Source organism: Tachypleus tridentatus, chromosome 7 (assembly GCF_004210375.1).
Source record: "Tachypleus tridentatus isolate NWPU-2018 chromosome 7, ASM421037v1, whole genome shotgun sequence".
Lineage (NCBI taxonomy): Eukaryota > Metazoa > Arthropoda > Merostomata > Xiphosura > Limulidae > Tachypleus > Tachypleus tridentatus.
Genome location: NC_134831.1, coordinates 49,110,871 through 49,138,580, shown reverse-complemented (window position 1 = coordinate 49,138,580; position 27,710 = coordinate 49,110,871). Strand labels below are relative to the sequence as shown.

Sequence of the window (27,710 nt, the reverse complement as noted above, 5' to 3'; positions counted from 1 at the left end):
CTTATCTCTAGCAAATCTTTGATGTTCTCAGATATCTCACTCATCAAGAGGACACGACCCCCAATAGTCTAACTTTCATTAGCTATTCCATTTATTTATTGCCTAATAGGAATCCAATGTTTCAAGAAAAAATACAAAATTAATATAAATCGTAATAATCAAAATGAACTACTAAAAATAATCGCTTATCAGGTTCTTCGTCATCAGCACAATACTCCAAGCACTAGTATGTGTCTTTCAGAAGTCTGACATATCTGTTCTTTCATTGCGAGGTGTGTATTATGATGAAACAGCTTCAATGATGTGATAGCAGAGATCGAAAGAATTAAAAAAATTAATTAAAATTAAATTAAAATTTAAAAATATTATTTTCACTCTGGAAGGCAGCATCCTCTGATAAAAATTAAAATGCAATAAATTGGGTGTTACATAAAATTATTTTTATTTACAGAAGGCGCTTTCTGTCAGTTTCGTTTATACATGATAATGTCTGTCGTTTGTCGTGAAGAGGAAAATGTAAGTTGTTCAATTGATAATGGATTTATGCTGTATAAACTTCATTTTGTAGCTTTAGCTTTGTTCATTTATTTATTTCTTATTTTCGTGTTATCAGCTATATATTTCATTAAACAAGAAATTAACACTAACAGGCAAGTATTTATAATATTCGTAAACGAATTTGAATAACGAAAAGGAATGAGTGTTTTATAACCAAATAGGGTAGCGTTATTAATGTAACTTATTGTAAGGGCAGTTATAATTTTAGACTAGTATTAGATAGCAGGGAATGTAACAGTAATGAAGAATAAAATAGAGAAAACTGGAAAGTATAATGTAGGTACAAAATACAAAAATTGTTTTAGAAACCTAATGGTAAACTAAACTTTTATTGTAATGATAGAAATATAAGAAATAAAATACTTCAAATAGGCAACTTTAGAGCACTCGTCTGAATTGGTGGATTTTCATGTAAAGAAAGTAGCAAAAACTGAGAAAGTGATATGTGGTTAAATGCAGACAATTCTGATGACAGGAACTTCTTTGAAATGCATGGTTATGGAGTATTTAATAATAATGCGTATGAAATTTTAAAAACAAAATTTGAGTTGCATCTTCTTGAAGATATGAAACTTAAAGCTAATAATTAGTAATAATTGATTTTAATTTAGTTGTGTTTCAGTGTTAATGGCTATAACTTAAAAAAAAAGAATAGGTTTGTCCAGATCTTTTTGCAGACCACAAGATGAAAATGATGAAATTCATGTGAAATTTTATAGTGAGATATATAAGTTGGTTATTGATGAGGATGTAATTATGTATTTTTGCTTGAGATATATAAATTGAGAAACCTAAAATCATGTGGGAGACAGGTTTTTCAGAAAATGTTGGGGCTGGTTTTCTTTCACCAAATGATCAGGAAATGCAAGGAATAAAACATGTTTATTATTATTAAACATTAGCTTCTAACATAGAAATGGGTGATATAGTGGAGGTAAGGGAACATCTGTGAGCAAGTGATCATTGCTCAGTGAAGTTTGTATGTAAAGAATAATGTGGTTTTGAATTCCAAAAAGCAAAATTTGAAGGGATGAAACAAAAACCATCTGTTATGAATTAGACAACTAATGCAATAGGATATAGTAATCAGGTGTGAACAACTTGAAACTAAATTTTGGAATATTCAAGATAAGTATGTTTCTTATAAAAACAAAAGGGTAGCTGCAAGAAAAAAACAGTTTGATTTATAATGGATATATAGATTAAGATTAAAGAAAGTATTTTAAATTCTGCTGTGATGGGAGATTTAGAGAAGTACAGGTTTTCAAAAGAGCTGGTGTAATGTGAAAATATGAAATAAACAATATTACATGAAAAAAGTTTGTGAAATTTGATATTAAGAATTTTTTGAAAACACTAAGGTTAAACAAAATATGAGGGGAGGAGTTGGTTCTTTGAGGGATGAATTAAAAATTATTGTAATAAATGCAAGGTAATGCACATGAAATATCATAATTTCAGTTAAGTATAATTTTGATGGGAACATCTGTAACAGTGTTATGGAAGAAAAAGATCTTGGTGTTATAGTTGATCAATCTCTTAAGCTGTCCTAAAAATGTGCTTTTGCTAGTGGCAGGGCAAATAGGATTTTAGGTTGTGTCTAAATAAATAATTAATGCAAGTCAAAATAGGTGATAATTTCATTGTACAGGTTACTGGTTAGGTCATATTTGAAGTATTTTGCTCAGGATTGGACCTCTTACCTTAAGAAAGATATTGAATTGCTGGAAGGGGTTCAGGGAAGGGTTACTAAAATGGTACTTAACAGTTAGAGAGAGCCTGACTGAAGTGTTTAAGATTGAAAAAGGAATAGATAATGTTCATGCTTCAGCATTTTTCATACTTAACAGCAAGAACTATGGTACTACGGGACACATAGATTTAGGTAAGATAGAAGCCATTTTGAGCTTAGGTAATTGCTGACCTCCAATGGTGCATCTCTAAGTCTGCAGATTTACAATGCTAGAATCTGGGGTAGCATCCTCCACTGTGGATACAGCAGTGCAATGTGGCTTTCTCTAATACAAACAAACAGGACATTGTTTAGGCCACATTTGGAATATTGTGTTCAGTTTTGGGTGTTTTACCTTGAACACCTCATGGAGAAATCTTTTTTTATTCAAGAGAAAACAATTTGAGAGGTATTAACCTGTCCTCATATGGAATCCTTTCCATTTCAGATATTAACCTTGTAGACATCTTATGAATCATTTCCAACAATTTTATGTTCTCTTTATGACTGAACATAATACTTAAATGAGACTTTACCATTGATCTATACAATGAACTAATAACTTGTTTACACTTATATTAAATATTTTTCTAAATACAATCCTACATCCTATTTAATTTAACACTAGCATCGGCTCACTGCTTAGATGGCTTAAGAGACTGATCAACTAAAATACTGATGTCCTTTTCTCAAAAACAGTTAAGATTATTCCCATCAAAATTATACTTAAATGTGAACTATGATAACTTACATTACTTTGCATTTATAATAATTAAAAGCCATCTGTAAATTATTTGTCTAACTTACCAAATAATCTAAATCCCTGTGTAAAGCAACATTTTTCTTATGGTCAACAACACCCAAAACCAGAAATTGAAGCAGTTTAATATCCATTACTTTATCTATGTCAGTGATATAAATCAAAGAAAGGAAAGTCATAACACTGACCTATGGCTATGGAGGTACACCACTGGTGAAATTAATCAATTTTAACTAGTTCAGAAGTAATAAGAACTTATTATGTATGTACATGTAAAAACTGAAGCCATTGGATTATCATCTAAATTAAGCTCTGTTATCATCCCTCAAAATGTTCTACTCCTATCCTGTTATTTTCTTCTTACCCTAATATATTTAAAGAAATTATACTATCAGCTTTTACATTTTCTGCAATCTTTTTTCAAATTCTCTTTTTGAATGCATGATATCCTGTTGAACTAATTACTGATTCTACATATAACTTTCTAAATCTCTCATCATAACAGGAAATTTGAACTAATGATGCTCTTTTTTATGTTTTATCCTTTAAATATTAGAGAAATAATTTGGTTTTTATTTACAGTCACCCTTTCATGAAAGTTTTTTTTTAATATAAGAACACATTTTTCTTTTAAGTATTTAAAAATAACCTTTTCAATTCTGGAATAATTCTAGTAACTCTCTTCTAAATCCTTTCAAGTAGTCTACAGTATTCAAAATCAGGTATAATTAGGGATTTGTATTATTTCTTTTACTCAGTATTTATGTAGAAACACACCCTAATGTTCTATTATCTTTATTACTAGGAACAAACAACACCCTTGATGGTTTATGCAGTGCTATGCCAAATTCCCTTTTTTTCAGTTACACTATAGTATGGATCCCTCTCTCTACAAGACATTAGAGCTAAATTGTTAACCCAAATCCATTACTTGCATCTAATATAATTAAAGATCATTTACCAGATATTTACTCAACTTATCCTTTAATCTGAATCATTCAGTAGTACCCCAATGCAGCTAGAAATATCCAAGAGCTTAAACCTTAATGTTTTACACAAACTCTACCAATCAACTAGTTTGTCATTATCAGTATCATAATGTAAATAAAAAAAGGAAAGACCATAGCACTGATCCAAACAGCAGTCCAGTGATTTGTACAGTAACAACATTTTGAGAGAAAAGTGGTCTTTTCACCTTTTATGATTATTCTGTTCATTTCATCAAACATTCTGTAGTGTATATCCAGCTCAGACTGCCCCAGTGCTCATCAAGCCCTTTTTGAATTGTTACATTTCTGTTATATTTACTATATCTGAAGATAATCTATTCCAAAGTCTGGTCAACCTGTCTGAAAAATAAAATTATCAAACCTGAAAATGATTTTTCTTTGCTAACTCTTAATTCTGCATCTTCTAGCCCTCTCATTCTAACCATTAAATACATAAAAAGTTATGTAACATTCTTATTAATTCCATTTATAATATTGAACACTTCAGTTGGATTTTAACCTGTTTTTAGAAGAGTAGATAGTTATAAGGATGTTAACTTGTTCTCGTATGACTAGAGCTAGGTAATTTGTTAAATCATTAACCATTTAGCGACAAGATTTTGTAAAAAATTAAATTTTTTTAATGAAATATTGTTACTAGTGTGAGTGCTAGTTGTACCTATCTAACATTACATAACTTACATTGACATGGTGCTCATACACTCTTATTACCATATCCAGTAATATAAAACTGACCCAGTCTTAGCTATGTTTTAGTGGACTAGTATTTTGTATTATACAGTAACGTTTAAATTACTATGTATCATGTATGTATATAGATTATTACTATTTAGAAATAAGTTATAAAATGTTTTACTATTAAAATATAGAACAATAAATAAAGTAAAATATAGTTATCTATGACCTTTGAATTTGGTTGCTGCTAGATGGATGTAGGTTGTTAAGCTTCTTAAAATTTTGCATGTGGAGAATATCACATACTTTTTTCTTTTTCTTTAGGATTGGTATAAACAGTTGAATAACCAAAAAGTCATGAATAATTATACTGATACTAAAGAATTCCACTATAATTTGTTAAGCTTGGTAATTAAGCTGTATTTAGGACAAAAAGAAACTTCGAGTAGACTAAAAGACATAACCTACCTCTTTGAAATCTTGGTTCTAAAAAATGTGGTAGCCTTTTAAAAGATTAAAATGAGTGAGAAAGCTACTAGGGGACTTTCTGAGCTGTTGATTGGTTATTCATATTTCATATATTGTATATAAGGGAGTGTTTCTTAAACTGGAATGAGTTGAACAGTATTGTGTTTGATTCAGTACATAAGCCATATTTCAGCAAAATAAAAGATATGAAATTCTTATTTTATATTCAAGCTTGTTAATATTGGTAATCTGAGTTTCTAATTTGTACAAAACTATAGTTAGTATTTTGACATCATTGGCATCTAATTTTAACTGGTGCTGCATTCAACATACCATGTAATTCACAAAAATTGATATTTAGGTGTGTTCTTTTAATGTTTACTTCTAAATTAAGAAATTAATTAATATATAATATTAAAGTTTGAATTACATAAAGTTGTAAAATAGTTCAACAAATGTGATGACATGGCCTTTAACCCATGATCAGTTGCAAAAGATTCAATATTAATAACTGTTGAATGATAAGCAGCAATAATTCACTAACTATCTCATGAGTTGTTTTTTTTTCTTGGAGAAGCTCCTGGCAAGGTATTTATTTATTTATTCACTTGGTAGGTCATGAGAATATACTCAAGGTTATTGTAAACTTACATGATTTTCTACTATGTTAATAGTGTCTGTATGTCATCACTTGAGAAGTTGATGTCAGTTTCATCATACATACATATTTACTCAAAATACAGATGATTAGCTAGATGAAGAGTTAGCATTTTATTTCATGTGAAATGTCATAAATAATCTAAACAAGAGAAGGAAATAATAAATGAATGATAACCACAGCCCCCCACAAAATAATGTTCTCTCACACTCCTATCCCACCCCATTGTCTAGCTTTGTGCTTAATTCAAAATAAACTCGCACTCCTTCCGTTTTGAAAAACAAAATGATGAAATTAATCACTTTGTATGAAATAACCCAATTTCTGATATATTTTACCTTCTTTCACAAAATATTTTTTTCTCAGTTAGTAATGCCCTTTACTGGTGCAAATTTTCAGTGCTTGCTACCAGCCTTTCACTTCCTTCTGAGTATCAATATGTTAGTTATTATACAGCTGCTCTCCATCAGTAGAAATGCAACACATCCCATGTCATAACTAGTGCTCTCTTTACATTTACTCTAGTTAATTGCTTTTGAATTGGCAGTAGTACTGTATAGATGTGCTTGCTTTTGCTCACAAATTTTCCTTTATACTAAAGACCTAGTGTTTCTTTACTATGTTGTTATTTATTTATTTACTGTTGGAGTGGTGTCTGCCTAAATATACTTTTCTTTTGGAAATCTACACCATCTGTCCTTTGGCCATGTGCGATGTTAATTATGTTGTAGATGTACCTGCTGCAAACCTGATGTACTGTTTTAGATGCTGCCCGGTGTTGTTTGTGTCTCCCAGTTCAGTTGTTGTATATGGTGAAACAGTTATAACTCAGGATTAAGTTATGCACACTGTAGAGATGGGATGTTCTGTAGGACTGCTAGTAGTTCTGTTTAGTGTTCTTTTGCTTCATAAATATATTCTTCCTAGACTTTACATTCATGGACATGCATGAGTAAAGCACGTAGGAATTCCTGCTAATCTTTGATGCCCTGTAACATTATACTTTTTTTTTTTTACCATAGAACTAGCTTACAATTTCAGATGCTGCTAGGTGTTGGTGGATGAACTCTGTCAACATGGCAGTTTTGCTTTACAAAATAGGGTTTCATGGTTACCTGTAGCACTGTCTCTGATGCATTTTTCCATCTTTTCTTTTAGTGGAACATGGAAGTACTTGTTACATACCAGTTCATAGCTGCTGGGGAGGTAGGCCAGGGAGGCCTGTATTCTTGAGTGATTTCATCATTCCATTTATTTGAGAGTAGGACGGGGACATTCTGAAGTCATACTGTTGTTGACCAGATGTACAATTCCAGATACTGCCAGGTTTTGGTTATAGCACAATGCTGTATTAAAGTGTGTGTTTGTGTGTGTGCACACACCCACACACAAATTGCTTTTTCCAACTGTGGCAATTCTCCTTCCTACCATCTGCTGGATTTCATTTCATGGTAAATCAGGTGTTGGTTGGGTTGGAAATGCATGGAAGTGGCAACATATTTTGGGATGGAAATTGTTTTTTTCCTACTAGTTTGTGTTAGATGAAGAGTTAGATAGTTTTCTACTTTCTTCAGAATTGTACAGTTCCAGATTCTGTCAAGTGTTGGATGAAGTCAAAATACTTCTATTGTCTGTTGCATATTATGTTGTATTATGGGATTCATTCATGTTTTTTTGCATTTTATATTTCTGATAGAATAATAAAATAGTATAGAGTATACTTGAATCAGATGTGGTGCAGTCTCCCACTGAGGTGTGATATTTTCTTTATTTCCACATCTATTGGCTTGTCTTTGGTGCATCCTAAGGATGGATCATTTTTATCAGTACAGTTATTTTGTGAGGAAAAGTGAGATATCAGAAGATAACATTTTCTTGAACTGAAAATGTATTTTTGATAGATAGTTACTTTTCACATTTCTCACCCAGCTTCTCCACTTCCTTTGATATATGATTTAGGTTTTATGACCAATCTCAAAGTGATTAATGAGTGTAAATATGAAGAGGACACTGTATACAGTAAGGGTTGTATCATGCTGCTTCTCATGGACAGCTGCTGCATAATTATTAACATGGAAATGTGCAGAAGTAGGAAGTGGAAGGATAGTAGCAAGCATTGAAACCTTACACTGCTCAAAGACATTATTAATCAAGAAAAGCTATTTTGTGAGTGGAGTCATGTATCTATAAGAAATACTTTTTGAGTTTGGGAAAATGTTAACTTTTGAATCCTTACTTTTAACTCCCTCCTTATATTGACATCATGAATGCTTTATAGTTTAACCCCACTACTACAATCTACTTGCATTGTAAGTAGGTATATAACTGTCATGCATGTTCTTTATAGAAATGAAACCATTTGATGAAATAGTTTTAAATTTGTCTTGAATAATCTTAAAATTATGTAGGCTTAGAAAAATAAAACACTGAATTTTGATTTTTTTCTACTATTTATAATAAAATGCTCATTATTTATTGTTATTTTCACCCACTCTGAATAGTTCACATGCAATGTGATTTTCATTTTGATTATAAAAATACTATTTATTATCTTATAGAGTATGCATTTCATTTGCATAATCTGTAGAACCTCCTAATTGAATATCAAATGTTTTTTAAAGTAAATATTTGCATTTGATTTCCCATTTTTTTGTTATATAATTACCTCTAGATGTTATCATCAGTGTACAGTACAATGAAATATTTAAACTTAAGAAATGGAAATGTGTACATATCTTTTACATTTTGTAGAATACTTTTCAATTTTGTTTTTCTCATGTGCTTAATATCATATATTTCTCTTTACACTTATAGTTTATTTTTAATTTTCCTTTCCAATTCTTTGTCTCTTATTCTTGATGCAGGCATGCCAATCTGATCCTTCCAACCCTGCAATATTCTATAGTTATTATAGATCAAAGGTTGACCACAAATATATTCATGAATGCTCACACACATACACAAATGATGCAGTCTTGCTTAGACATTATCACAAATCAAATTTCATTAAGTGTATAGTAAAAACAAAACTTTCAAAATACATTTATAAGTACAAATAATACATAACCAATTAAAATATAAATCGAAATGTAATGTAACTGTTTAGCAAATTAACACATATAAGGTGAGAAGCACTTGGCAAGCAACACTTACACCTCAAGAGAACTACAAGCTTCTTTTATATTTCATGCTACAAATCCATATGCTGGTTGAGGTTTTTTAAGCTTATAACTAGTTAGTGCAAAATCTCTCTTTCTGTTAGTTTTAAGCATATAATTCAACTTCAAACTGTCACTTGGCAACACAGCTTTGATTTTGATTTAATCACAAGTAGATGTGAAAGGGTTAAGCTCAAACCAGTATACAATGCTCAGTGTGTAATAAACATGAGTTTTAAGTATTTGTGCTTTACCTTTTGATGCAATATGTATACCTTCACACAGTTTGGTAAACTTTTAGTAAAGATTTCAAGTCATTTGTACATGTAATGACAGAGTTTTAAATGAAGTATTTTTATTTTTGCTGAAGATTTGTTTGTGAAAATAATGTCTTTCATTACTAGTTTGAGTGCAAAGTGATTTTCATGTTATGATTACAAAACTACTTTTTGTCCCAAAAATCTCAAATATTATTTGTGAAATCTCTAAGAGCTTTTAAATACACTTCAAATGTTTGTTTTCATTGTTTATTTTCTCTGCCTCAACTGTGTGGGATCTGGCAATGTAACTGACCTTGTAACCATGATAAAAACTTAGTAAATAAATGTCAATTGTACTTTCTAATTCTAGAATGACTACAGGTTACAGTACAAAAACACAAATTCCTTGCCTAAATGTATTAAATCTCATAATATTATACGTTTATCTATATCTGTTTTTACTATATTGACTTTTCAGTTGTGCATGTCTAACATTACAGAAACTGCACTGATGCAGTACACATTCACCTATGTTACCATATCCAAGTATATAAAACTAGCCTTTATGAATTGTCCTGTCTTGATTGTGTTTTAATGTAAAATAGAGTCATTTTCATTTGTAGTACAATATATATGTATTTACATTATTATTATTTACAAATAAATTCTTAGAGCTCTTTCTCTTAAAACATAGAACAGTAAATAATGGAGTATAGGAAACTATTATCTTGTCTAGTTATGAACTAGGTATATATATTTTACGTAAGGAGGATGTGAAAAGAAATAATTTTTTTAAGGTTTTTTAATATGTATACTTTTTGAAATAACCAAAAATCATAAATTACTACATCAATACCATTGAATTCCACTATCATTTATTAAACTTAGTAACTAAGCAATATTTTTTGTATATAAAATACAAAATTATTAGTAGACTAAAGACACAAGTTATGAGCTTGAATTCTTGGATTGGAAGAACGAGTTAACATATTTTAAAACGTCTGAGAAAGTCACTAGAGAATCATTTCAGAGCTTCATTTGGTTATTCACACAAGATAGACAAAAGTACTTGTACATAAGTATTTCTGAAAATGGAAAGAGGTGGGCAGGGCCATTTTGTGTGTTTTGAAACATGAGGGATATTTCAGCATGTAGATAATATGTTCTTATTTTATATTCTAGGTAGTTTATTGGTAATTTGAGTTCCTAATTTTTATGAAAGTATTGACACTATATTTGGACATCACAAGCTTATAATTTAAACCAATGTTCCATTCAGTAAGTAATACCATGTGATGCACAAAAATTGATATTTAGGTGTGTCACTTAAATAGTTGCTTTTATATTAAACATTAATTAATATATAACACTAAACTTTGAATTATAATGCATAATTTATACTAAACTTATTGACAAAAATTTATAAACAGTACTTCTATAAAATTTTGAATGCAAATTAACAAACATAATGACATGGTCTTTGACCCCTGGCCCATTGCAATAGGATTAAATCTATGTAGGATAAATAAATTTCATTTAATGTTACAATTTGAAATCATCCTAGAAAGAAAAAGAAAAGAGTAATTTAGATTTTTTTTTGGTTGTTATGAGATTGGTGAAAGTGACTGATCCATGTAGAAATGTGAAAGATAAAAAGAGATAAAATATAAAGGTTTACAAAAAAAATTGTTAGATGTGTATTTAGGAAGATTCAGATATTACACAAATATTATTTTAGATTTTTGAGGACAATGAATAGTTTTGTAATCATAACATGAAAATCACTTTGCACACAGAGTGTTAAAATGCTTAGTATGTTCATGGACAAATCTTTATTTTAGTTTGTTTTGTTTGTAGTAAATTTTTGTCATGTTGCACATTTGTTAATAGTACGTTTTTAGTAGACTAAATTTCAAGGGGTTTTCAGTTTGTTATTTATATGTACTTTCACTAGGTATGTTAAGATAATTTGCAAACTGGGTATCTTTAATATTAGTAGCATATATTTCATTGTCCTGGCTGACTCAATTTTTTTTGTTATTGTTAAATATGTGTCATAATTCTAACTATCATAAGTGTTGCACTTAATTATGTGTCTTTTGTCATTAAAGTTCATTTAGGTGAACTGTTACATATTTATTATTCATTTGTGTTCTAGGTAATTCTAGTCCTGACTGAAATCTGTCCAGTAATTTGTCTGTATGGATCTTCCATACAGATTTCATTCAGACCCACACACTACCTCTTTTACTTCATTGTGGGTTTTCTACTTGATTACAGCTCTCAAAGTTTTATTGCTGTGAGGATGTGATATTCTATGGCTAGACTCGTATACAAGCTTTTTTGTGGGCTTTTCAAGACCAGTGCAATTTTGCAAGGATCATTTGTCAGCTGTTATTACCTTTCCTCCTTCCTTTGCCAATCAGCGTCGATGGTTAGATATATCTCGCAAGTTAACAGGTATTCCACTTCCTCTTCCTCATCCAGATGTATATATTTCATGGACACAGCCCTTTGGGGATGGAGTGTATGGGTTGATTAGCTGGAAGATGTGGCTGAGAGGTCTTATCCTATCGACTTTCATGGGCTTTTCACTGTAGGTTGTGTTTTGGTTTATTTTCTCCATCTGGCCAAAAATCATCTGGTAATGATCCATTCTGAATTTTTATCAATGGTTGCTTATCTCAATCATTTGGGCTAGACTTGTTCTCCATTCTTCTGTATTCATGCATTGGATTTTTTGGGCCCTCAAACTTTATTCCTATCATTGCTTGTTATATTTCAGGCACTTTATTGTAGATTGGTCTAGACAACATTTATTAAATGGAGTTGTCTTTCAATCCTTTTGTTTTCCAGTGATTTTGATTTCAGTGGGGCACTTCTTACATTGAGGCTTTTGCCACATTCCTTAACCACAAGTTGTCCTGGATTTAATCTCCGGCTCATCATTTCTTGCTCTAGCTATTGAGGTTTTCAGCCAGGATTGGGCCTACATGATTTTATATGCTTACATTCTCCTTTTTCTCTGGGTAATTTTGTTCATTCTTGACACTCCATGTTTAATCCTTTTGACAGTTCTTTCTCGGTTGTCTTGGCTATGGTTTCTATGACTTCTTCAACTTCCTCCTCTGTTTCCTTTTTATTCTGTCTCCACCCCTTTGCCACCATCACTGGTGTATTATCCATACCTTCTTGTCCTTTGTCTTCATGACTGGTTTTTCCTCTGCACATTGGCAAGGTTATCTTTACTTTTAACAGCCTCTTTTTTTCTTTTGCTTGTTATTCACACTTCCTATATGGAAGTGTCTCGATGCAAATGGAATTTTTTTTTTTGTAATTGGTTTCTGCATTTGGAGTTTTCCCCTGATTAACCTGTTGTTATTAATCATTTAAATTTTCTCTCTTGACTTTTGAATCAAGGGTTTTCTGTTTCATCAGTTTGTTGGATTTTTTGGGAAGTCCTGTCTCAAATCTTTAATTTTTCTTGATGTGTCTCTTCTTAATTTATCATTTGGTGTAGCAGGTTACCCATCCGGATGGGGATATTAATGTGATTCTGCACTGCCTCACTTTGCCTATGTTCAAAGCACTCTCACAATGCTCATTATTTCTGCTTCCTTCTCCTGTTTGCTTTTGGATCTCTATGGTGTGTTTATTTCTTATTGGTGTTTCATGTACAATTTATACATTTATATATCATCTCCTTTCTCTTTATCATTCTCCTTCCCTAACACTGTGGTGAGTCATGAGGATAACTTCTTTGTTTTGCTGCTTTCCTTTCCTTCTGTTTTACACCTTTATCTTCATCCAGATCCATATAGATTTGTGTCTTGTACATGCTCTTTTCTGTTATGTTGTTTTAATGGCTACCTTCTATGGTGTCTGTTCTCTCCTTGTTCTTTCTCCTTCCTTCTTCATCAGTTGGGTTCCACTCTTCATTTGACTGGATTCTTCCTCTTATAATTTTTCACTGTACTTTTGTCCATGTTTCTTCTTATCCATTTCCACACTTTTATTTTTCATTGGTGTTCTATTTTCATTGTCTGTTGGAGGTACTTTTCAATATGGCATGTGGACTACCCATGATAATTTGTTTCTTGCTTTTTCCATTGTATCATGATTTTCTTCTTCTTTGGGATATTGTTTTCTGCCTGTAGCCATTCTAGAATATTAGATTTCAGTAAAACTTTGACTTTTTATGTTTTGTTTTTTCTTCTAATTTTTCCTTTTCAGTGACCTTTTTCCCTCCCCACAGTGTGGATTCTGGTATGTGGTGAGGGAACCTCCTAAGGAAGGTTCTGTTCTTTTAGTTAACCTCATCTGGGTTCTAATCATCCACCCAATTGTTTGTCATGCATGGAGACCCGTGAAGGGGTGGAGAGGATCCTGGTGGTTGAGGAGTCCAACCCTAACACACCACTTTGGCCTTGAATTCCTGTAGATGGGCAGCCTTGGAGTACCCCAGGGCCAATTGGTCCACTTGGGCTAAGATCAACTAAGTACCAGTGTTGGATGTTCCCAGTGGATGTTGTAGACATTGTATCTGATGCTGATGTTTGGATATAGTACTTCCAAAACCCTGGCATTGTTGCAGTGTCCTTGTTTGGCACTGTAGTGTGTCCTCTTGTGGGTGGGTTCAGTGGGCACCAAAAAATTCTTTCTTTGTTATGGATCCCCCAAATAAAACCTTAAATAAAATAGTGAAAAACAGTCTATAGGTAAACAACCACATCTTGAAGATTCTGAGCAACAATCTTCAATATCTGTAACACTTGTACCTCGTTTTCTTATACTGCATTCTCTTTCAGACAAACCTTTAGGGCAAATGTCTCCCTTTTTTATTCAGAAGGGACTAGAAAGACTTACTGACTCTCCATAGTCAGTAAAGAAGCTTAGATCTGGTGGAAACATCCACGTTGCAATACAGTGAACTCCTCCTGCATTCAAAGGCAATTGGGAATATACCTATTGAGGTTACACCTCATGCTACCTTGAATTCATCACGAGGAGTTATTGTTGAGAGGAATTTGAAGAACATCCCTGAGTTAGAGATTCTTACTGGTTTTTCCACCCAAGGAGTTTCTGCAGTGAGGTGTATCTCCACTCGCAAAGATGGAATTATGATGCTGACCAATGTTTTCATTCTTTCATTTACATCACCACATCCACCTGCCATCATCATGGCAGGTTATCATAATTGCAAGGTACAGCCATACATTCCAAACCCTCTCAGATGTTTCCAGTGCCAGCAGTTTGGTCACTTGAAGATATCATGTCATGGTTCCTTGATGTGTGCTCATTGCAGTTGCAAGGACCACGATGAATATGAGTGTGAAATGGACCATCATTGTGTTAATTACAATGGCTTTCACCCATCCTGCTTTCGTTCTTCCCTAAATGGTTGGAGGAAAAAGAGGTTCAGTGGTCAAAAATGATTCAAAACATTACTTACCCTGAGGCTCAAAAGTTGCTGTCCACCATTTTGTCTTGGACATATGCTGCTGCACTTTGCTCTACTACTACTACAGTGGGAGTGCAGACAGATCTCTCTGTGCCTCCAAAAGAATCGTTCTCAAAACAAATGAAAGGTTTTTTGACCTTCATGGTTAAAAAAGTTGATGAATCAACTTCAACACCCATCTCTGTCTCTAACATACATTCCAGCAAACCCCAAGATGCAAAATGATCATTATTTCATGTCTTCAGTCACTGGAGTCCTCCTCCAACAGCAAAGACCTGCCTAATTGACCCAGGGAAGGATCTATGGAGGTTGATAGACCTCCCTCGAATAAAGGCAATAAAGAAATAAGATGTGGTTGTAAAAAGAAGGGCTCTCCACCCAATTCACCTATACATAAATAAAAATGGCCACCTTGATACAATGGAACTGTTGAGGTTCACATTCTAATCTGGATGACAGTAATGCACTGATTGCTTCTTACCATCTTGTATGTTTTTAATTACAGAAAACATTTCTGAAACCTGCTGTTACAGTTCCCTTTCTTTAGTTCTCTTTATACAGAAATGACAGGCTGTGTAATAGATGAGTGCATGGAGGGGTGGCACTGTTGGTTGATCAGCATGTGCCCACCCTGTCTTTGCCACTCGACACACCCTTGGAGACTGTAGCCATCTGTGTTTCCTTGGGTTCTACCATCACTGTTTGTTCTATCTATTTGTCACCTGGAGAGACCTATGATCAATCAGCCCTTGATGCTCTCATTGAACAGTTGCCATTTCCCTTTTTAATCCTGGAGGACTTTAATGGGCATCATCTTCTGTGGGGAAGTGCTGATATTGGTGGGAGGGGTTGCTCCGTAGAGAATGTACTCTTTGATCTCAGCCTTTCTCTTTTTGATATGGTTCTTATACTTATTTTCTTGCACCTAGTCAGTCCTTTATTGCTATTGATCTTTCAATTTGCTCTCTTTCAATATTCTCTCACTTTTCATGGAGGTTGATAATAACCCATGAGGCAGTGATCATTTTCCTATAATTTTGAGAAAGATTGGCCATGGTCGATGCCACCTGACCTGCATGCCCAGGTGGAAGCTCGATCAAGCAAACTGGCCCTCTTTCCCTGTTCTCACAGAACTTAATCCTGCCATCATCTATAAACCATCAGTAGACAATTGTGTGGTAGCAATAACTGATTATATTATACAGGCAGTTGTTCGATGTATTCCTAAAACCTCAACATGTTTTCCATGATATCCTCACCTGTGGTGGAATCCTGCCTGCCACATGGCATGGAAGGATAAAAAATGGGCCTGGGATACTTTTCATAGGTATCCCACACTCTCACACTGCATCACTTTCCAACAGGCCCATGCATATGCTTAGTGGGTAAGGTGTTAAAGCCAGAAGGACTCTTGGTTTAAGTTCACAACCAGCATATCTTCTACCACCAACTCTGAAGTCATATAAGACAAGATTTAAAAGGTCAGTGGGCAATATAATTCTGTTCTCCTCTTGATCTTACTTTTTCATGGCCAGGAAGTAGCTGATACCTGGAGCATTGCCAATATTCTAAGTGAAAGCTTTTGCTGGGTATCCTGCACTTCTGCTTCTTCCTCCACCTTCTTAGCCATCAAAACTTTGGCAGAGCAATCACTTCTTTCCTTTCTACGACCATAATCATCCTTCTTCACTGGTGGAACTCGAACTGGCCCTTCATTGGTCTGGCAGTACATTGGCAAACCTGATGATGTGCACTATGAGATGCTGCACCATCTATTTCATGCTTCTCGTGCCATTCTTCTGATTGTTTATAACTGGATTTGGCAGGAGAATGTTTTTCCTACTGCCTGGTACCAGGCTATTGTCCTACCTTTCTCTAAGCCTGGGAAGAATATGAAGATTCCTTCAAACTACAGTCCAATTGCTTTGACGAACTGTTTGTGTAAGACCTTAGAGGAGATGGTTAATGCTAGTCTTGTTTGGTTCTTTGAATTAGAAACCTCCTCTCACTCATCAAGTGTGGGTTCTGATAACAGCGCTTCACCATGAGTCACCTGATTCGACTTGAAACATCAATCAGGAAACCTTTTCTCAATCAACATTATCTTGTATCAATATTCCTTGACATTGAGAAGACTTATGATACAACATGGAGGTATGGCATTTTGTTAGACCTCCAAGTATATGGGTTATGTGGCCATTTGCCCATTTTTATTAATTTTTTAATGGACAGATGATTCCAAGTTTGTGTGGGTTCGACTTTTCCCTGTTCTTTTCTACAGGAATTTGGAGTCCATCAGGGCTGTCTTTTGAGTGTCACACATTTCAGTATAAAGATTAATACCATCACTGAAGAACTCTCTCTTGCTGTTGCAAACGGACTCTTCATTGACAACTTTTGCATCTCGTATCAGTCCTCAAACATGAGGTATATTGAGCAGCAGCTACAGACTGCCCTCAATTGTTTACTGAAATGGCTACAGCAAATGGCTTAACTTCTCTCTCTTTAAATTTCTTTGCATGCACTTTTGCCCCAATGAGGTATTCACTCTGATCCTTAACTCTGTATTAGTGAAGTTTTGCTGCCTGTGGTCCTTGAGACAAATTTTTTTGGGGGCTTATCTTTAACCATAAGCTGACCTTATGTAGCTATGGGTCAAATGTACAAGAGCACTGAACACCCTCCATGTCCTCTCATTCACTACTTCGGGAGTGGATTGATGTCCTGTGCTAAAGATATATCATGCTCTTATTCAGTCAAAACTTGACTGTGGATCACTGGCCTATGGCTCTGCCAGGACCTTGGCCTTGAAGATGCTGGATCCCATTCATCATCAAAGACTTCAGAACTGCACTGGGGCTTTTCACACTTCTCCAGTTCAGACCTCATACAGAAAGTCTCATGCACCTCTGCCATTTATAACTGTCTTTACTATGTGCTTTAAAACTTTGTTTCCTATCACAACATCCCAACTGGGGTTGTGTTTTCTTTCCTCAGTGCGCCATACTTTTTCAGAACAGATGATCTGCCATTGCTCCTTTTGGCCTTTGTATCCAGGTGTAGTTAGATGAATTCAATCTGTCTTTAGATAACATTGCTTTATCCACTGGTCAGCCCATCCCACCATGGCTTATTACAGTTCCCAAGTGAGACCTATTTTTAAGTTATCTGAGAAAAGCAGACACTTCTAATTACAAATACTGTCTGTTATTTCCTTTCATTCCCATTTATATAGATTGTTTGAAATCAGGTGACTGTGTTGGTTCTGCCATAGTTTCTGGTGGTACGGTGGTTGAGCACAAAATCCCCTCTACAGCTTCTGTATTCACTACTGAACTGTATGCCATGTTTTTGCCCAGAATCACATAGAAGGTAAGCAATACTCATATTGTGTTATATACACTGACAGTTCTCTACTGGCCCTGGAATTGCTTGATGTTAGTTCACACCCTGTTCTCACTGATATTTAAGACTGACTTGCCCATTTCTCTTTAACATCTACTTCTATCCAAGTTTTCTGGATACTGAGCCACATTGGTATTTGCAGGAACAAGCTCACTGATATCGCATCCAAATCTATCTGCTCTGACACTAACACTGCAGTGCCTGTTCCGTACATAGACTATGGTTCTCTATTAAAGGCTCGGCTCCATGCCAGTTGGCTGATGACTTGGAGTGAGCAATGTAAAAACAAGCTTTTCTAAACAAAACCTTGTACTGGATTTTGGCTGTCTTGCTTCCATAAGGATCATGTAGAGTTGTTCTAACTGGACTATGCATTGGTCACAGTTTTTTAACTCATTATTTTCTTCTATCTGGGACTGATGCACCAATATGTTGTCTATGTAATATTCTGGTCATGATTAGCCATGTTTTACTGTCTTACCATTATTATGACTCTAAACAATGGCACCATTTTAAGCCTTGTTCTGTACTAAGGTCTGTCTCCAATGTTAGACAGTGTTATTGTCGATGGTGACACTGTCCACCTTAGAAATGTTGTTAGTTTTTTTTATTTTAAAGGCCATTAATCTATTTAATGCAATTTAAGTTTTTTAATTTATACATTAATGAGATTCCCTTCTAAGAATCAAGGTACATCTAGTTTGATTTGAAATTAGAAAATGATTATAATGTCAAATAACTCGAAACCAGGACTGGGAAGGCCAACTTCAAGTGAGTAACGGTGGTTTATGAATTTACCTGTTAGTCTTCCTGGCGAGTTAGGATAAATACAGTTATGCTACAGAAAGTCCTTTACAATCTCTATTACTGTAATTTTTCTCTTACCACTGTAGATTTGATGTAAAAATTGATTTTAAAGCTATTTGTTTTTTAATTCAAAAATTAAACTATTTGTTTTTCCTTAATTTCCTTTTATGAATTTTACTAATTTTACTTTGATTTTAATTTATTATCTGATGTTTGGTGCCTAATTGTTTGCACCATAAAACTCCAAACCAACCAACCAACCTTTTTCTGTTTTATTAATGCTTGTTGTATGAAATCCTCTCTGTAGGTAGTTGGTGTCTGACTAGATATTCTTTTACTGTTTGAATCTATGCTGTCAAGCTATTTTGACTTGCTTATTATAATTTCATGCATCATACACTGCAGAGATGTAGAGTTCCCCAAGATTGTTTGTATGTTTATCCTCACAGTAGAATTGATTCATAAGTTTGTCCGTCCTGGATGGTACTCACCCATAAAGTACATGGATAAAGTAGAAAGGGGTGGCTGCACATCTCTGCCATACTTTGTGTTAAATAAATTGATATAGTCTGCTCTTGAAAATAGGGTTTCATTATCACCCATTGCACTGTCTTTGGTGTTGCCATTTCTATAGACTCTCCACTGTGATTTACAACCCTTTTCGTGGAGTTTGAGTGTCCTAACTACTTTTTATTTTCAAGCTGTTCGGATAGTGGACTGTGAAGCCATCCTCTGAAATGCTTTTACAAAATTGAAAAGATTATTAAACTATTCAGTTGAGGGTAAGACCATGGTGTTCTGCTGGTGTAGATGATACGGTAGCCTTCAATATGAATCATAAAATCAAATGGGAGTATGATGTCAAAACTACAGTTGGTTCCTTAGATAAAGATCTCTCATCCTACTTCCACATGGATATCTGTTCCCAGTGGCCAGAGAATTTGGAATTAGGGCTGAATCAATCAACATAATTCCTCATACATGTATTACAGATGTCTATATTCTTCTCTTATTCATACTTTATTGGTGTTGTTGGTTACAGTTCTTTCCCTTCTACTCTCTTTTAGTATTTTGTATTCTGAGGATGTTAATGTGCTTGGTTTGGTTCCAGTCAATTTCACTTTTGATCAAGATGGTTTACATTATGTAGACATCTTTTCAATACTGGATATTGGGTTTTGAGATCAATCTATTAATCATATTCACATGTGCCTCATTCATGAATCGGGAGTACTAGATTCCATCTGATCTCATGAACTTGAGCTGTAGAAGCTATGATCCTCTTTTCTTCCCCTCCTAGATGGCAGGGTTTTGGATTGTACTTGAATTACCACAAGAATATTCCTCTTTCCCACCCCCATGTGGATATTGGTTCCTGGTGGCCTGGGTTTTTGACTGTAGTTAAGTTGCTGGTAGTATGATCCTTTTATCTACTCCCCACATGGATGTCAGTTCCTGATGGCATGGGTTTTGGATGTAGTTGACTTGCTGTGTATGGGCCATTGTACCATAGTCACTCTGCACCTAGGGCACATTTTTTATTCATTTTACCCACTTCTAAAATTCTAGGATGAGTTTCCTAAATATTGTATTGTTTGCATCACTTTTTAGCCATAGTTATCTTCCATTTGAATGAGCTTCTCAGTTTTCTTTATATGTGACATTTATATGATGGGTTAAGGAGGATACATGGTTCAGAAGTGTTGTGATTCACCACATCAAATCTTAGTCTTACTATCTTCTGTTTTGGAGTGTTCATTGGATTGTTTTTATGGGATTTTTCTTTCTTTTCCTTGTCTTTGTCTCTCTGCCTATTCATTGTAGGATTTTGCCTATTTATAATATAGAAGAGGATGTAATCTACTGCATTGGAAATATTAATTTTCCTGCACTGAAAATATATTTCTGATAAGTACTTACTTTCTCTCAACCTTCCTTTACATTGAATGCTGGTGCTTCCATCTTCTGCCTAAAGATGAAGTGATGGTTTGGTAGAGTTGGATAGGAGTCATACATAACATGAAAGTATGTTGCACTCTTACTGGTGGAGGATTGATATGAAACTGTCTGGTTTGTCCACACATTTTTGATAGTTTTTATTGCTCAAAATCTAGTGTTCCAGTTAAGGGTCCCACTGTTTGAACTCACCTCAAGTCTTTAAGTGGTTTTTGGGGGATACAAACTAGCCTAATATGTTCATTCAATAAGTCTGGACTCTTTATTACTTGAATGAGCAGCTCTTATTTGCTTCCTCCCATTCACATTTCAGAGCCCACACTTATCCTTATGAAAATAAGAATGTCCATTCATACTTTCACTCAATACTCCATTCATTTTGGGGTTTTCTTCAGGCCACATATAGTTGGGTCAAGCTTTGTGTTTGGGATTTGGAGCAAGCAGTTCACAAGGCTCTTACCTCACATTTTTTTTCAGCTTGATGTGTTCTATTTCTGTGTGTGTGTAGGCTTCTATGAAAGTTCTTTTTCCCATTATTCAGGCTTATTTGCATTTCCTTCAGTAGACACAGATTAATGGAACTTCTGCTTGCATCCTTTGGGACCACCCTTTACCCTTCCTTAACCAATTAGAACTAAATTGACTTAGTAGTTAAACAGAGGCCAGACCATTGTGGGTTGCTGGTTCCTCCACCTCATATGGAGTTACATCAGTTAATGGTCTCATCTTTAGAGGGTTGGGTTACATATCTCAACTCCTGAAAGATTCCCAGTTTCTGTTAATCCTTGGACCTTTTCTTCATCCTGCCATTCTCTAGTTTTCTGAGCAATTTGGTTAGCTTTGTTTGACTTCCTACCTCTCCTGTAGGAAAGGTGGTTATGGTACACTCCTACAAATCTGCAGTGGGCATTTATATCATCCAGCAAGGAAGTACCAAATACAGAAATCTGTGTTTTCAGATCCTGGGCTTCCTTTTCTGAACTCTGTCACCACATTGTGATTTTAGCTTGTGATATTCCTGGCTTCCTCAGTTTATTTGCTGATTTATTGTCTCATCTCAATAGGATTCTTCTAGCAGTGTGGCTTCTTTGATCCACAGGTTTTTTGATTGAGTATGTTCTTAGCTGGGGACACCTCATTTGTGCCTTGCCACCTACTGGAACTCCAGACTTTTTCTCTTTGGTCTCCTTTTTCACATCGGCTAACTCCAGTTTTCCAGTGGTCTGTCCCTAATCCAAACCCCTATATATTTAGTCTTGGTGGTGGTTACATACATTGAGTGCCCTATTACAATCTCTACCAAAACAATCTCTTTTACCCTTTTCATTGTCTCAGTTACCACATTGTGATCTCAATCAGGCATTGTTTATTCAGAAATCACCATACCATGTCTTTACATGTGCCATTTGTCAGATCCATTGCTACAGTCTAGTTACTAACTCCACATGTTGCACCTTCACCAATCCATAACACTTTGTGTCCAAAGACTGTGGTATACCTTCCTATTTTGGTCCATTCAACATAGTTTCCCTGCTTTCCACCCTTCCATTTTCCCAAATTCTTCACCATTATTTGCCAATATCCTGTCTGCATGAATCATATTTATCTACTAGTAGCCTTATCAAACACCTTCCATTTCATCACATTTAATTTTGTCATTCCTCTCCTTTTCTACACATTTTGAGTTGTGCATCCTCCATGTTTTTTGTGTGTATGATTGGGATATTATTGGAGTCCTTTATGCCCTTTTCTGTTTTCCTTTTGAACCTTTGTCTTTGTGTTTCATGTACCATCTCTCCCTCAAGATCTACGTCTTTCTCATCCTTGCTTGCAGGTATTGTTGATCAGATGTTTATGCCCTTAATCATATCTGCATCCTCTACCATTCCTTTTATGTCAACCTATATCCTGGCCAGTCCTTCCTATCTCAGACCTATGCTGCTTGTGAAGGTACTTTGGCTTTCACACACTTTCTTTCCTTCTGTATCTCACCTATTCTCTCATTCCTACTTTCGTTGGCTTCTTTTTCTGGTTTCCTTCTTGCCATTTTATATGGCATGTAATGCCTCCCTTTGGAGGTCAGGTGACTTTTTATTTCCTGGAACCCTTCTGTTTCTCACGATCTATCTCACGTTATGAAGACTGGTTGGGTTCATTAATTTGTTAGGTTGGAGCATTTGCAGTTATCTGTTGAAGATAACCATCATTACAGTGTTTCTCCTTCTCATACTCATCATATCATCATGCCTTTGGCTGCTTGCCTTCACCATCCCGTGGAGGAAAATTTTCAAGCCAGATTGTGGATTACTAGTATTACCTTCATAACTCATTATCTGCATGATCTGGCTGTATCTTCCTTCAGTGAATATCATATTTCTCCTATGGTGATTCCACACTCATCAGTTTGCCTTTGACTTAGGAATGTCATCACTTTCTTTCACTAATGTTTTTCTCTTCAGAGACTCTTGCCACTAATAATGGAATTCCACTCTCAAGTGGTTGTTGCCTGGATTGATATGTTTTACTTTAAACCAGCATTATTTACTGATTGAACTATAACACTTCTTGTAGAGATTAATTGTTTTAAAGACCACTGGTGTTTCTAAGTATCGGTAAATTCCACTCAGTTATGAACCATCACTCACAAACATTGTGAGAAATACAGAAAGGAATTTTCATCCATTTCTGCCAGTTTTCTGATTAAATAAATTGGGTCAGTCTGATTTTCAAAACAGGGAATTATGGACACTGTCATATATGACAGATTGTTTAGAGTAGGTAGAATTATTAATTAATACATTTTGTGTAACTTACTGATGTTGAGGCTGTAGCGATTTCTTGGAAACCTAAGTGATAGAGATACACTGCTGGCCAAATTCTTAAGCCCAATGAACATAAAGAAAAAAATATGCATTTTGTGTTGTTAGACTCAACCACTTATTTGAGTAGAGCTTCGAAAGATGACAGTAAGAAAAGGGAAAATAAAAATAAAAAAACTTTGTAGCATTTAATAGGAAAAATGTGAATACCATGAAATTAGCCTAAATACTAGCTGGCCAAAAGTTTAAGACCATACTGAAACAAAGTGTTAATAGGTAAATACATAACAAAATTTAGTCATTTGTTTTCAAGCATTAGCGTTGTCAACATCTCCCACTGACATCTCCTGTGTTGCATTGGGTAAAAACATGGCAAAGGCTAAAACGTTGACAGTTTGAACGTGGCAGAATTGTTGAGCTGCAAAAGTAAGGTCTCTCTCAACTTGCCATTGCTGGTGAGATTGGGTGTAATAAAACTGCTGTTGCAAATTTTGTAAAAGGCCCTGAGGGATATGGAACGAGAATTTCAAGTGGTTGGCCCAAGAAAATTTTGCCGGCGTTGAGCAGGAGGATTTGATGGGTTGTTTGGCAAGACACCAGTTGATTGTCAAACCAGATAAAGACCCTTACGGACACAGAATACAGCTCAAGAACAATAAGACAGCATCTGTGAGAGAAAGGCTTTAAAAACCATAAACGTCTTCAAAGACCACACCTCCTTCCACACCATGAAACAGCTCGGTTAAACTTTGCTAGGAAGCACCAAACATGGGACATAGAAATGTGGATGAAGGTTTTGTTCTCTGATGAGAAAAAATTTAACCTGGATGGTCCAGATGGTTTCCTACATTACTGGCACGATAAAGATATCCCACCGGAGACAATTTCTACACAACACAGTGGAGGAGGTTCCATCATGATCTAGGGTGCTTTCTCCTTCCATGGAACAATGGAGCTTCAGGTTATACAGGGGCATCAAACAGCAGCTGTCTACATCGGCATGTTGGAGAGAGCATCCTTATTGACTGAAGGCCCTCACTTGTGCGGAAATGATTTGATCTTTCAGCAGGACAATGCTGCAATCCACAATGCCTGCAGGACAAATTACTTTTCCATAGTGAATACCGTGATTCTTTTGGACCATCCAACGTGTTCGCCCGAGTGTTTGGGAGTGGATGGCAATGAAAGTCTATAGAAATGGACATCAATTCCAAACAGTGCATGATCTTTGAAGCCAACTTCACCACTTGGAATAACATTCAAGCCAGCCTTCTGCAAATTGTTATGTCGACCATGCCAAAGCAAATGTTTGCAGTTATTCGCAGTGATGGGCGTGCAACTCGCTACTGAGACCTCTTGTTAGGCATTTCCTACCCTATTTAGGACTTCTTTTTGGTATGCTCTTAAACTTTTGACCAGCTAGTATTTGAGCTAATTTCATTGTGTTCACATTTTCCCTATTAAATGCTAAAATTTTTTTTTTATTTTCCCTTTTCTTATTTTCATCTTTCAAATGCTTAACAAGACTTTTGTTGGGTGGAGGTCCATTTTGGGCTGTATTTTAACCAGTTTACCTGCACTGAACCATTGTCTGTAGTGTTTAACATTTTCTATAAAATATCCATTTTTCATCTCCAGTCACTAACCTGTTCAAAAAAGGTGAGTTACATTCATGAGAGTGCATGGAAGTGAAATGTCCACTTTTTCTCTAAGGTTGGTTTCTGTCAAATCATATGGGGGGGGGGCATTTTCCAAGGTTTGACACCTTTCCAAGCTGTTGCAGATGACAGTGAACTGTTGAATGGGTTGAATTAAGCTTCTATGCTAGTTCTTTATCTCACAATCTTCATCAAGTGCAGCCAGCAGCAAGTCATTACTAAACTCAACAGGACAACCTGAACATGGCGTATCTCTTAAGCTGTAGTCACCTGATCTGAACTTCTGAAACAATCTTCAACATTTTCTTTCACTGAGAGACCTCATAACATTAGTACCTTGAATATTTCATGCAGTTTCTGCTCCACTTTTGCCTTTTTTTAACTCATTAGGCATTATATGCTTACTGTGCTCCTCAGACCTATCCATCTTCTTAATGGTTTATTTGATTATGGATCTGAAAAGGTGGAGTTGGGTTAGTTTCCTTTATTTGTCTGAACATTTTTATACATGTTCTATTGCATATTTTAGTCATTAAAGCCTTCTACAAAGACAGAAATGGTGATGCACTTTCTGTATTAAATTTTTGGACATTACTTATGGGATGACCTGATAAATAACAGCAAATAGATGAGTAAAAATAGAGTAAAACATAGTCACAGAAATGAAAGGTTTAATGAGAGAAAAGTTAGAAAATACAAAGTTAACTGTTGTTGGAGTGAAAGGCCTAACAGTTGATATGTATAGTGAGATTAACCATTCTGAAAGAGGTAAGGAAGATAAGTTATCTCGTGAAAGATTGTTCTAAAGTAATTAAATTCATGTAAGTGGACTTTGACAAAAGGCAGATGAATTTTGGGAGTACAAAAGCAATGCAGACTGTTTTTTAAGATGTTTAGGATTCACCTGTGGTAACTCAATGACAACATAAGTTAACTATTCATGGATGCTATAGCGAGAAGAAATAGTGAACGTAAAGTGTGGCTTGTCAACTGAAATCTAAAGCAATTGAATTGGCCTAAGTGTACTTGACAAGAAGAAGAGAACTGAATAATGTTTAAGATACTACCATGATTTCTATAAGGAAATAATTTTTGTATATACATTTAATTTATTTTGAAAGTATGTATATTATTTTGAAAACATGTAGTGTGTGCTATTCATTTGTTATCAAATATATCATCAACACATCAGACACCTACTGTAGAAAAATCCTAAGCCCAGCACACCCATTTATTTTCCTGTATACACTATTTAAAAGCTCTTGACAGATACCCACTGCATTTTGTGTAGTGTAATATTCTTTGGACTCCTTGCTTCCTTTAATTCCCTCTTTTCTCTTCCAGTTCCCAGTTGCTGGTGTGGTGGATCATAGAGGGTTTCTTCTGATTGAGTTTAGAAATTTATTTTATCTTACATACTCAGGATTTTACACTCAGTGAGAAGAGGGCAAAACTGGTTTCCCTCCTTTGTAGGTGGACAAGCTTCAGTTAATGTATGACATGTTTACTTATGGTTGAGTTTGAGTATATATAACATGGTCCATCTGCTCTAACTACTATGTTTATATTGCCATATATCACAGTGTTACAATACCTGTTTTTTTATCTTGAACCTTCTTGTGCTGGGGACATGTTATCGACCCTTGTCTGTTTGGTTGAAGTTATGAATATACATAGCTAATTCTATTTATATTTTACAATGGAATGCATCTTGCAGATAAAATTACACTTGTGTGCATTCTTTTTTGTGGAGCCTGCCAATTCTCAAAAGTGAAGACTGAGAAGGAATAGCCAGAGGAGTGCTACGGTACCATTGGTGGAAAGTAATCATATGATATATACATGTTCAGAAATGGCATGAAATTAATGGGGTATGTAGATTAGTGTGCTGGTTACAAAAATTTGTTAATAATGCTCAGAAGGTAGAAAGAAGATCAAGATACCTCTGTGGGAAAGAAGGTAATACATGTTCAGAAATACATGAAATACATGTTCAATGTAATTAAAATGTTATGTTTGAAGATCAGATAAACATGATGCTTATTTCTGTGTCATGGTTGCAATGTCATTTGAGGAGGAGATAGGGGTAAATCATCAACAGGATCCCTTGAAAGATGAGAAGTGGACAAACCAACAGAAGTAATTTTTCTCATGGGGGAACACTTTTATGCAACTTGTATTGATTAATCATATTAATTGCCAAGCTGTGGCAATAACCTTGGTCTCATTTTAATTGGTTTATAAATGAACCATCCTGTCTGATCAGATGACCTATCACAACTGCCAATTAAAAACCTCACTTATTTCAAATTCTTGACTTGTAAA

General features: G+C 34.8%; 1 protein-coding gene across 17 annotated transcripts in view; it reads left to right on the top strand.

Annotated features, from left to right (window-relative positions):
* The first annotated feature begins 302 nt into the window (after positions 1-302).
* BORCS6 (BLOC-1 related complex subunit 6) overlaps positions 303-27,710 on the top strand; it is an 80,609-nt gene continuing 53,201 nt past the window's right edge. For 6 of the 17 annotated variants that reach the window (XR_013030753.1, XR_013030751.1, XR_013030750.1 and 3 more), the window contains exon 1: positions 303-516. The gene's annotated coding sequence lies outside the window, so the exon portion shown is untranslated. Of the gene's footprint in view, positions 517-26,729; positions 26,879-27,710 lie in introns of all 17 variants that reach the window. The other 11 variants (XR_013030747.1, XM_076511522.1, XM_076511520.1 and 8 more) reach the window with 5 other exon arrangements.